A 12,003-nucleotide genomic window follows, 5' to 3' on the forward strand; every position below is an offset into this window, starting at 1 on the left:
TGAAGATATTTTCCCATGTATTCTGTAAGGAGCTTTATAGTTCTAGCTCTTATGTTAGGTCTATGATCCATCCATCTCAAATTGATTTTTATGTGTAATGTGAAGTAGGAGTCAAGACTCTTTCCTCTATATATATTCCTAGTTTTTCTAGCCCATTTGCTGAAAAGATGCTTTTTTTCCTCACTTGGCATGATACCTTTGTAAAAAATCAATTAACTGAGTATGTCTAAGTCTATATTTGGATTCTCTATTATGATCCATTGATCTGTCTATGATTCCATCAGTACCATGCCATCTTGATTACTGTAGCTTCTGATATATTTTGAAACCAGTAAGTTCAAGTTCTCCAACTTGGTTGTTTATTTTAAAGACTGGGTTTTTTTCTTTTTAACTATTCTAAGCCTTTTGCATTTCCATTTAAATCTTAGAAACAATTTGTCAATTTTATTTAAAAATTGTATTCATTTGCCGGGCGCGGTGGCTCACGCTTGTAATCCCAGCACTTTGGGAGGACGAGGCGGGTGGATCACGAGGTCAGGAGATCGAGACCACGGTGAAACCCCGTCTCTACTAAAAATACAAAAAATTAGCCGGGCGTGGTGGCGGGCGCCTGTAGTCCCAGCTACTCGGAGAGGCTGAGGCAGGAGAATGGCGTGAACCCGGGAGGCGGAGCTTGCAGTGAGCCGAGATCGCGCCACTGCACTCCAGCCTGGGTGACAGAGCGAGACTCTGTCTCAAAAAAAAAAAAAAAAAAAAATTATATTCATATTTGGATTAGAATTGTGTTGAAGCTAGAGAAATCTGTTCACTCTGGGAAGAATTTACATCTAAACAATACTGAGTCTCTAAGGCATACATGTGTTTTTTATCCATTTATTTAGATTTTTAATTTCTCTGAGAAATGTGTTCTACTTTTCTACATATAAGGCTTGTACATATTTAAAGTTATTCCTAAATATTTTATGGGCTTTGATACTACTATAAATGGAATTGTTTTAAAATTTCATTTCTAATTATTTGCTGCTAAAATTAAAAATGTAATTGATTTTATATATGTAGTTTGTATCCTATTACCTTGCTTAATGTGCTCATTAGTTCTGATGGTTATCGTTGTACATTCTTTAACTTTTTTTTTCATGTAGGCAGTCATGGCATTCTTAAGTATAGGGAGGATTATTCTTTTTTCCCAGTCTATATGCTTTTTAAGTATAGGGAGGATTATTCTTTTTTCCCAGTTTATATGCTTTTTAAGTATAGGGAGGATTATTCATTTTCCCAGTCTATATACTTTTTAAGTATAGGGAGGATTATTCTTTTTTCCCAGTCTATATGCTTTTTATTTTTCTTGCCTTATTGCACTAGCTAGACTTTTAGTGCATTGGTGAAGAGGAATGGTGAGTTCAGGCATCCTTACCTTGTTCCCAATCTTAGGAGAAAAGTCTTTAATGTTTCAGCAATAAATATGATGTTTACTAGAATTTTCATAGATGTCCTTTATCATTTTGAAAAAGTTCTCTTCTTTTCCAAGTTTGCTGAGAATTTGTGTCATAAGTGGGCACTGAATTTTGTCAGACACTTTTTCTGTATTTTTTGAAATGGACATATTGTTTTGCCTGCTTATTTTGTTAATATGGTGAGTTATATTGGTTGATTTTTAAATGTTCCTTGGAAAAAACACTTAATAATGATGTATTATTATTTTGTATATCACTGAATTCAATTTGCTAATGTTATCTTAGGGATCTTTTTGTGTCTGCTTCATGAGGCACATTGGTCTATAATTTTCTTATAATGTCTTTTTCAGGTTTTGGTATCTAGATTATACTAACTTTCTAAGATGATTTGAGAACAATTTTCTTCTCCATTTTCTGAAAGAGTTTATGTAAGAGTTGTATTATTTCTTCTTTGAGTGTTTGATAGTATTTACCAGTAAAACACTCTGGGCTGAAATTTCCTTGTGGAAAGGATTTAAAAACAAATTCAACTTTAATAGATATTGGAACAATCTGAGTATCTTTTTCAAGTTGTGCCAGTTTGGGTAAATTGTGTTTTCAAGGAATTTTCCCACTTCATAGAAGTAGTTGAATTTATTGGCATAGAATCTCTCATAATATATTTTATGATCCTTTTGATGTCTGTAGGATCTATAATGATACCCCTCCTTTATTTCTGATACTGGCAATTTGTGGGGTTTCCCCTTTTTTCCTGATCAATCCTTCTAGGAATTTTAAAAGAGATTTATCAAGGTATACTTGAGATATAATAAACTGCACATATGTAAAGTATATAATTTGATAAATGCTGACATACTGTGAGTGCTGACATCTGTGAAACTATCGCCATAATCAAGATAATGAATATTTTCATCACATATAAAAGTTGATGCATGTCTTACTGTAATTCCTTCCTCTCTCCACCCCCGTCCCCATGCAGCCATTTTCTCTCTGTAACTATAGATTCATTTGCATTTTCTAGAAATTTATATAGATAAATCGACATAGTCTGTGCTATATTATTTAATCTGGCTTCTTAAGAAATACCAAAATTTTAGGTCATATTGCTTCATGAAAAAAATATCAAAATTTGTTTCTTTATCACATGGTGATGGACATTGGCGTTGTTTCCAGTTTTTGTTCCTGAAAAATAAAACTGATGTAAACGTTCAGATGTAAGCCTTTATAGGGATAAGGCTTTCATTTCTCTTGCATAAATGCCTAGAAGTAGAATGACTGGATTTTATGATAGATCTTGGTTAACTTAAAAAAAAAAGATTCAACTGTTTTCCAAAGCAGTTGTATAATTTTATATTCTTACAACAATGTAGAAGAGTCCCGATTGCTCTACATCTTCTCCAATATTTTATGGCCAGTTTAAACATTTGTAGCTATTCTAATGGGTGTGTAATAGTATTAGGTTATAGTTTTAATTTGCAATTACCTACTGACAAATGATGCTGAGCATCTTTTTATGTGCTCATTTGCCATCTACATATGTTTTTAGTGAAGCGTCTTCTAAAATCTTTAGGACATTTTAAAGTTGGTTGCCTGTTTTCTTATTAATGAATTGTAAGAGGTCTTTATTGTGAATAAAAGTGTTTGTCAATTATGTTTTGCAAATATTTTCTCCCAAATTGTGGATTGCCTTTGCCTTTTCTTAACAGTGCTTTTTGGGGGGAACAGGGTGCTGTTCTTTCTTTTCTCTCTTTTTTTTTTTTTGAGACAGGGTCTTGCTCTGTTACCCAGGCTGGAGTGCAGTGGCACAATCATGGCCCACTTCAGCCTTGACCTCCTAGCCACCCAAGGTGCTGGGATTACAGGTGTAAGCCACCATGCCTAGGCTTTTGGTCTTTTAAAAATGATTTAATTTTATTTTTAATTGACAAATAATAATTGTATATATTTATGGGGTAAAATGTGATGTTTTGATACATGTATACATTGTGGAATAATTAAATCAGGCTGATTAACATATCCAACACCTCACATACTTATCATTACTTTGTGGTGAGAACATTTAAAATTTCCTCTTTTAGTAATTTTGAAATATAAACTATTAACTATAGTCACTGTGCTATGCAATAGATCACTGGAACTTATTCCTCCCAAATGAAACTTTGTACCCTTTGACTAACATCTCTCCCTTCCCCAGTGACTTCCCCCGCTGTGCTCTCTTGTACCCACCATTCTACTCTCTACTTGTTGGAGTTCAACTTGTTCTGATTCCACATAAAAGTAAGCCCATGTGATATTTGTCTTTCTCTTAACAGTTTCTTTTGAAGAACAAAACTCTTTAATTTTGATGAAATCCACTCAGCATAATTATCTTGTGATCCATCCGAGTTGTTGCATAAATCAATGCTTCGTTCCTTTCCATTGCTGAGAAGTATTCCATGTTATGGATGTACCACAGTTTGTCCAACCATTTACCCACTGAAGTTCATCTGGGTTGTTTCTGTTTTGCTCGTTACAAATGAGGCTGCTATGAACATATGCGTACAGGTTTTTTCATGAACATACATTTCCATTTGTGTTCAGCTGCTGGGTCATATTGCATGTTTAATCTCACAAGAAACTACCAAACTGTCTTCCAGATTGGCTGTCCCATTTTATATTTCCACTATCAATACAGAGTGATCTATTTTCTCTGTAAATAGTGATAATCGTGTTATTGCTATTTTTTATTTTAGTCATTCTGCTAGGTGTGTTAGTGATATCTCACTGTGGGTTTAATTTCCATTTCCTTAATGGCTAATGATGTTAAACAACTTTCCATGTGTTTATTTGTTCTCTGTGTATCCTCTTCAGTGAAATCTCTGTTCATGTCTTTGGCCCATATTTCTAATTCGGTTGTTTGCTTTTTGCTGTTTAGTTTTGAGAATTCTTTATGTATTCCAGATACTAGTTTATTTTTTGTTGAACATATGGCTTGCAAATATTTTCTTACAATCCGTATCTTTTCATTCTCTTAGCATGGCCTTTGGTAAAACAAAGATTTTAAATTTTGATGAGGTTCAATTTATCTGTTTTTCTTTTTATGGATCATGCTTTTGGCATTAAGCTTAAGAATTCTTTGTCTAGCCCTAGATCCTGAAGATTCTCTCCCATGTCTTTTTCTAAAAGTTTATAGTTCGATAACTCCATAATCATTGTGAGGTAATTTTGTGTAAAGTGTGGGATTTAGGTAGATGTTCATTTTCTTGCCTATGGATATCCAATTACTCCAATACCATTTGTTGAAAAGATTATCCTTCTTCTGTTGAATAGCCTTTGTGCCTTTGTTAAATATCAGTTTTGAGCGTATTTGTGTGGGTCTGTTTCTGGGTTCTCTATTCTATTCCATTCATTGATGTGGTCCCCCTCCACCAGTACCATACTGTCTTCATTACTGTAGCTAAAGTGTAAACCTTAAATATCAGAGTGTGTCCTCTCATTTTATTGCTCTTTGTTGTTTTAGCTATCCTTGGGTGGTGTCTTTCCATATATGTTTAATTTATTTATTTTGAGATGGAGTCTTGCTCTGTCTCCCAGGCTGGAGTGCAGTGGCGCGATCTTGACTCACTGCAACCTCTGCCTCCCGGGTTCAAGTGATTCTCCTGCCTCAGCCTCCCGAGTAGCTGGGATTATAGGTGCCCACCACCACGCCTGGCTAATTATTTTCTATTTTTAGTAGATATGGGGTTTCACCATGTTAGCCAGGCTGGTTTCAAACTCCTGACCTCCAGTGATCCACCTGCCTCAGCCTCCCAAAGTGCCATATAAATTTTAGAATAAGCTTGTCTATGTATATTTTAAAACTTGGAATTTTGATAGAAATTATATTAAACCTAAAGACCTATTTGAGGTGAATTTGCATCTTTATTATATTGAATTTTCCAATCCATGAATATGATATGTCTCTCCATTTAGTTAGGTCTTTTATTTCCTCAGCATTTTATAATTTTCAGCATAGAGATCATGCACATATTTTGTTAAGCTGATACTTATAGCATAGGCCTGTATTTTTTTGTTTTGTTTTGTTTTTGCCTTTGCCTTATTACAGTAGCTGGGACTTCTTGGACTCTGTTGAATAAGATGGTGAGAGTGTACATCCTTGCCTTGCTCTTAATCTTGAGAAGAAAGCATTCCATAATTTACCATAAACCATAATATTAGCTGAAGATGTTTGTAGTTGCTCATATTGGGTTAAGGAAGTTTCCTTCTATTCCTAATTTGCCAAGAATTTAAAAAATTGTGAATGAACATTAAATTTTGTCAAAGGACTTTTTCACACATGTTGAGTTGATTGTGTGTCATTGATATATGCATTTCACTAATTTTCCAACATTAAACCAGCCCTTTTGAATTCCCAGGATAAACTCCACTTGGTCATGAGGTATCTCATATGTGTGTGTGTGTGTATATATATATATATATATATATATATATATATGTCTTTTATATATATATACATATATACATATATATACATGTATACATATATACATATATATACATGTATACATATATACATATATACATATTTTTATATATACATATTTCAATACACATATATTTAATTTATATATAAATATATATTTATAAATATGTCTATATTATTTTTGTTTTTACAATTTGTAAGTGCATTGATAATTTTTGCACCTATATTTATGAGGGATATTGTTCTGTAGTTTTCTATTCTTGTGATGTGTACGTCTCAGAGCAAAGCTAGCTTCATAAAATGAGTTTGAAAGTGGAACTTCCTCTTCTGTTTTCTGGAAGAATTAGCATGGAATTGATATTATTTCTTAAATATTTGGTAGAATTCACCAGCAAAGTCATCTGGCCCTGGGGTTGTCTTTGTGAGAAGGTTTTAAAGTACAAAATCAGCTTCAATTCATTCAAATTCAAATTTAAATTCAATTTATTTAGTAGTTACATTGTTATTCAGGTTATATATTTCACCTGAGTGAGTTTTTATTCTTCGTGTCTTTTAAGATATTTGTTCATCTGACCTGTTGCTAAATTTATTGACAAAAAGTTGTTCATAATATTCACTTATTATCCTTTTCATTCCTATAGGATTTGTAGTAATCATCTCTCTTTAATTCTGTTATTGCTAATTTATGTCTTTCTTGTTTCCTCTCTGATGAATCTGGTCAGAGGCTTATCTATTTTATTGATATTCTCAAAAAAAAAAAAGCTTTCGCAACCAGGCATGGTGACCGATGCCTGTAATCCCAGCAGTTTGGGAGGCCGAAGCGGGCAGATCACTTTGAGGTCAGGAGTTCAAAACCAGCCTGGCCAACATGGTGAAACTCCATCTCTACTAAAAATACAAAAATTAGCCAGGTGTGGTGGCAGGTGCCTGTAATCCCAGCTACTCAGGAGGCTGAGACACAAAAATCACTTGAACCCAGGGGCAGGGTTTGCAGTGAGCTGAGATCATGCCACTGCACTCTAGCCTGGGCAATAGAGTGAGACTCCATCTTAAAAAATAAAATAAGTTTTGTTTTGATTGATTTCTCTGTATCATTTCTCTATTTTCTCTTGTACTTTGGGTTTAATTTATCCTTTTTTTCTAGTTTATTAAGGTAGAAGTTTAGATCATTGATTTGGGTTCTTTATACTTTTCTAATGTAAGCCTCTAATGTTTGACATTTTCTTCTACGCTTTAGCTGCATACCACTAATTTAGTCTTGCATTAATTTTTATTTAGTACAAATATTTTATACTTGTAATTTCTACCTTAACCCGTGGAATTTTTTTTTTTAAAGAATGCTCTTTAGTTTCTACACATTTAACGAGTTTCCAGATATTTTTGTTATTAATTTTTAATTTCATTTCATTGTGGTCAAAGAATATTCTTTCTACAATTTCAGTTCTTTTAAATTTATCGAGAGGCTGGACATGGTGGCTCACACCTGTAATCCCAGCAATTTGGGAGGCTGAGGTGGGAGGATCAATTGAGGCCAGGAGTTTCAGACAAGCCTGGGCAACATAACAACACATCTCTACAAATAAAAGCAAACAAACAAATAAATAAATTTATTGAGAGTTGTTTTATGATGCTGAATATGATCTATCTTAGTGAATGTTTTATGTGCCCTTGAAAATAATGTGTATTCTGCTGTCGTTGTTCAAGTCTTCCATATATTTACTGTCTATCTGTTTTATTGAAAGGTTTTGAGAACTCTAACTAACTGAATTTGTCTATTTCTCTTTTGAAATCTGCCAGTTTTTGCTTCATGTATTTTGAAGCTCTGTTATTTGGTGTATAAATATTTAGGATGATTTGGTCTTCTTCAGGAATTGTCCTCTTTATGATTCTAAAATTATCCTCCTTTTCCTTGTAATATTTCCTGCCCTTAAATCCACATTATCTTTATACTAACACAGCAACTCCAGATTTCTTTTGATAAGTGTTAGTATATACCTTTTTCCATCCTTTTACTATTTCTTACTTTCAGCTTTTGAAGTGGATTTCTTGTAAACAGCTTAGAGTTGGGTATTGTTTCTATATCTAAGCTTATCATCTCTTATTTTTAACTGGTGTGTTTAGACTATTTACATTTATTGTAATATGGTTGAATTTAAATTTATTATCTTGTTATATATTTTTATATGTTTCATTTGTTTCTCATTTCCTTTTTCCTCTTTTTGCGCCTGAAAAGATTTTCTAACCCACAGCACAGGGAGTGGGTATGCAAAATTCAGTGGACTCTATGAGTTGAACAGAGAGTCTGGAGTTTAGATAAGCCAGGGTGGTGATAATTTGTGAATAAGAGTGTTTGATACTGTACTTCATCTAAAATATATAAACATTACAACAATATAGTTCCACTTATCCCCTCTCACATCATCCTTTGTTCTTTGTTGCTATATGCTTTACATATACACATGTCATACACCTTGCCATATGATGTCATAATTTTTGGTTAAGCAGTCAGTTGTCTTCTAAGAAAATTATTTAAAAAAAAATTATTTTAAATAATCCATGTTTTACCATTTTAGTTGCTTTTTATTTCTTCCTTTAGATCTGAGTTCTATTTGCTGTCATTTACCTTCAGTCAGAACATCCTTTAGAATGAGCTTGTCCAACCCATGGCCCATGGGCTGCATGCAGCCCAGGACAGCTTAGAGTGCGGCTCAACACAAATTCATAAACTTTCTTTTAAAACATTATGAGTTTTTTTGTGGTTTTTTTTTTTTTTTTTTTTAGCTTATCAGCTATCATTAGTGTGAGTATATTTTATGCGTGGCCCAAGAAAATTCTTCCGTTGTGGCCCAGGGAAGCCAAAAGATTGGACACCCTGCTTTAGAAGATCTTGTGGGGCAAGTCTCCTAGTAATAAATTCTCTGTTTTTTGTTGTTCCTATTGTTACTGTTTTCAACATTTGAAAATGTCACTATCGGCCGGGCGCGGTGGGTCGTGCCTGTAACCCCAGCACTTTGGGAGGCCAAGGCAGGCAGATCACGAGGTCAGGAGATCGAGACAATCATGGCCAACATGGTGAAACCCCGTCTCTACCAAAAAAATACAAAAATTAGCTGGGTGTAGGGGCACACTCCTGTAGTCCCAGCTACTTGGGAGGCTGAGGCAGGAGAATTGCTTGAACCTGGGAGGTGAAGGTTGCAGTAAGCTGAGGTCACGCCACTGCACTCCAGCATGGTGACAGAGGGAGACTCCATCTCAAAAAAAAGAAAAAAAAGAAAATGTGGTATGTGTCTGTAATCCCAGCTACTCAGGAAGCTGAGGCAGGAGAATCACTTGAACCTGGGAAGCTGAAGTTGCAGTGAGCCAAGATTGCTCCACTGCACTCCAGCCTTGGTGACAGAGCAAGGCTCCATCTCAAAAAAAAAAGAAAAGAAAAAAATAAAAGCAAATGTCACTATTTCATCCTCATTTTTAAAGATGTATTTTTTGTTTGTTTGTTTGTTTGTTTGTTTGTTTTGAGATCGAGTTTCGCTCTTGTTGCCCAGGCTGGAGTGCAGTGGTATGATCTTGGCTCAAAGCAACCTCTGCCTTCTGGGTTCAAGCAATTCTCCTAGCTCAGCTTCTTGAGTAGCTGGGATTACAGGTGGCCACCACCACGCCCAGCTAATTTTTGTATTTTTAGTAGAGACGGGGTTTCACCATGTTGGCCAGACTGGTCTTGAACTCCTGACCTCAGGTGATCCACCCGCCTTGGCCTCCCAAAATGCTGGGATTATGGGCATGAGCCACTGAGCCCGGCCAACATATTTTTGCTGCCTATAGAATTCTGAGTTGAGAGGTTTGGAAATTTTTTTCCTAATGCAGAAATTTGAAGATGTTGTTCTCTTATCTCCTAATCTTCATTGTTCCTGAGAAAAGTCGGTGTCATTTGTACTGCCACCCTTGATTGTAACGTCTTTTATCTCTGATTGCTTTTGAAACCTTTTTTTATCTTGGGTTTTCAGCAACATGATTTGACCTTCTTTTCATGGTTTTCTTTACATTTATCTTGCTTGTGTTTTTGCTGGTCATTCTGGATCTTAATTGATTTTTTTTCTACCAAATTTGGGGAGTTTTTGGCTCTTTTTCTTCAAATATTCTTTCAGTTCCATCCTCTCCCTCTAAATATATATATGTGTGTGTGTGTGTGTGTGTGTGTGTGTGTGTGTGTGTGTGTAGCTGATTTATACTGTCTGAAAGGTCACCAGAACTCGATTCATTCTCCTTCATCTTTCTTTTCTGTGTTATGCTATTTACCTGTCTTTAAGTCTACTGACCCTCTCTTTTGCTGTCTCTGCTATATTGTTAAGTACATTTAGTGAATTTTTCGTGTGAGATATTGCAATTTTTTAGCTCGAGACTTCCCATTTAAACCTGACTTTTAAAATTTTTCAAAATGGTGGTACAATGAACATATAAAATGTATCTTAACCATTTTTAACTGTACAATTCAGTGGTAGTAAGTACATTCACATGGTATGCTACCATCACCACCATCCAACCACCAAACTCTTTTCCATGATGTAAAACTAAAACTGTCCCTGTTAAACATGAACTCTTTAGTGTCCCTTCCCCTATCCCTTGGAAACTCCATAATGCTTTCCATCTCTATGAATCTGACTAGGGAACTCATATAAGTGGAATAATAATAGTACTTGTCCTTTCGTGACAATCTTATTTTACTTAAGCTTAATGTCTTCAAGGTTCATCCAAGTTGAACTATAAGTCAGAATTTCCTTCCTCTTTAATGCTGAATATACATACATTGTATGCATGTATCATATTTTATTTATCCATTCATCCATTGATGGAGACTTGGGTTGCTTCTACCTTTTGGCTATTGAAAATAATGCTGCTATGAACATGAGTATGATGCTGATTTTTAAAATTAATATTTGAAATATTCATTGTTAATATATAGAAATACAACTGATTTTTGATATTGGCCTTGTATCCTCTGGCCTTACTAAAATCACTTCGTATTCTAGAGACTTCTCTGTAGAATACAGTAGATTATAGCATTTTCTACACAGATAGTCATGTTATCTGCCTTTATTTCCTCCTTGCAAGTTCTTTTTTTTTTTTTTAACTTTTTCATGCATTATTGCACATTCTAGGGCTTTCAGTATGGTGGTGAATAGATATCCTTGCCTTGGGAGAACTTTGAGTCTTTTGCCATAAAGTGTAATGTTAGCTGTAGTTCTTTTGTAGATACCCTTTACCAGGTTGAACACCTTTGTGTTCATAGTTTGCTGAGAGGTTTTTCTCAAATTTTTTTTTTTTTTTGAAACAGAGTCGTGCTCTGTCGCTCAGGCTGGAGCACAGTGGTGTGATCTTGACTCACTGAAACCTCTGCCTCCCGGGTTCAAGCAATTCTCTTGCCTCAGCCCCCCAAGTAGCTGGGATTACAGGTGCCTGCCACCATGCCTAGCTAATTTTTTTTATATTTTTAGTAGAGATGGGTTTTCACCATATTGGCCAAGCTGGTCTTGAACTCCTGGCCTCAAGTGATCTGCCCACCTCAGCCTCCCAAAGTGCTGGGATTACAGGTGTGAGCTGCTGCACCCAGCCTGCTGAGAGGTTTTTTAAAATCATAAATGGATGTTGAATTTTCTCAAGTACTGTTCCCTCATTTATTGAAATGATCACATGATTTTCCTTCTTTAGCATGCTAACATGATGAATTACATTAATGTATTTTCTAATGCTGAACCAGCTTTGCATTCCCAGGATAAACCTCATTTGGTCATAATACATTGTCTTTTTGTGTATTGCGTATTGCTGGGTTTGACTTACCACTACTTTGTTGAGGATTTTTGTACAGATATGTATGAGTTATCGATCTTTAGTTTCCTTCTAAGGTCTTTGTTTTTGATATCAGGAAGGATAATGTTGGCCTCATTAAATTAGTTAGAAAGTGCTCTCTTATTTTCTGAAAGAGCTTGGATATAACTGGCATTATTACATCATTAAATGTTTAATAGGATTTGCCTATGAAAGCATCTGGGCCTGGAGTTTTGTGTATTGGAATGTCTTAAAATAAGAATTCAA

The sequence above is a fragment of the Symphalangus syndactylus genome, chromosome 24 (genome assembly GCF_028878055.3).
Source record: "Symphalangus syndactylus isolate Jambi chromosome 24, NHGRI_mSymSyn1-v2.1_pri, whole genome shotgun sequence".
Taxonomy (NCBI): Eukaryota; Metazoa; Chordata; class Mammalia; order Primates; family Hylobatidae; genus Symphalangus; species Symphalangus syndactylus.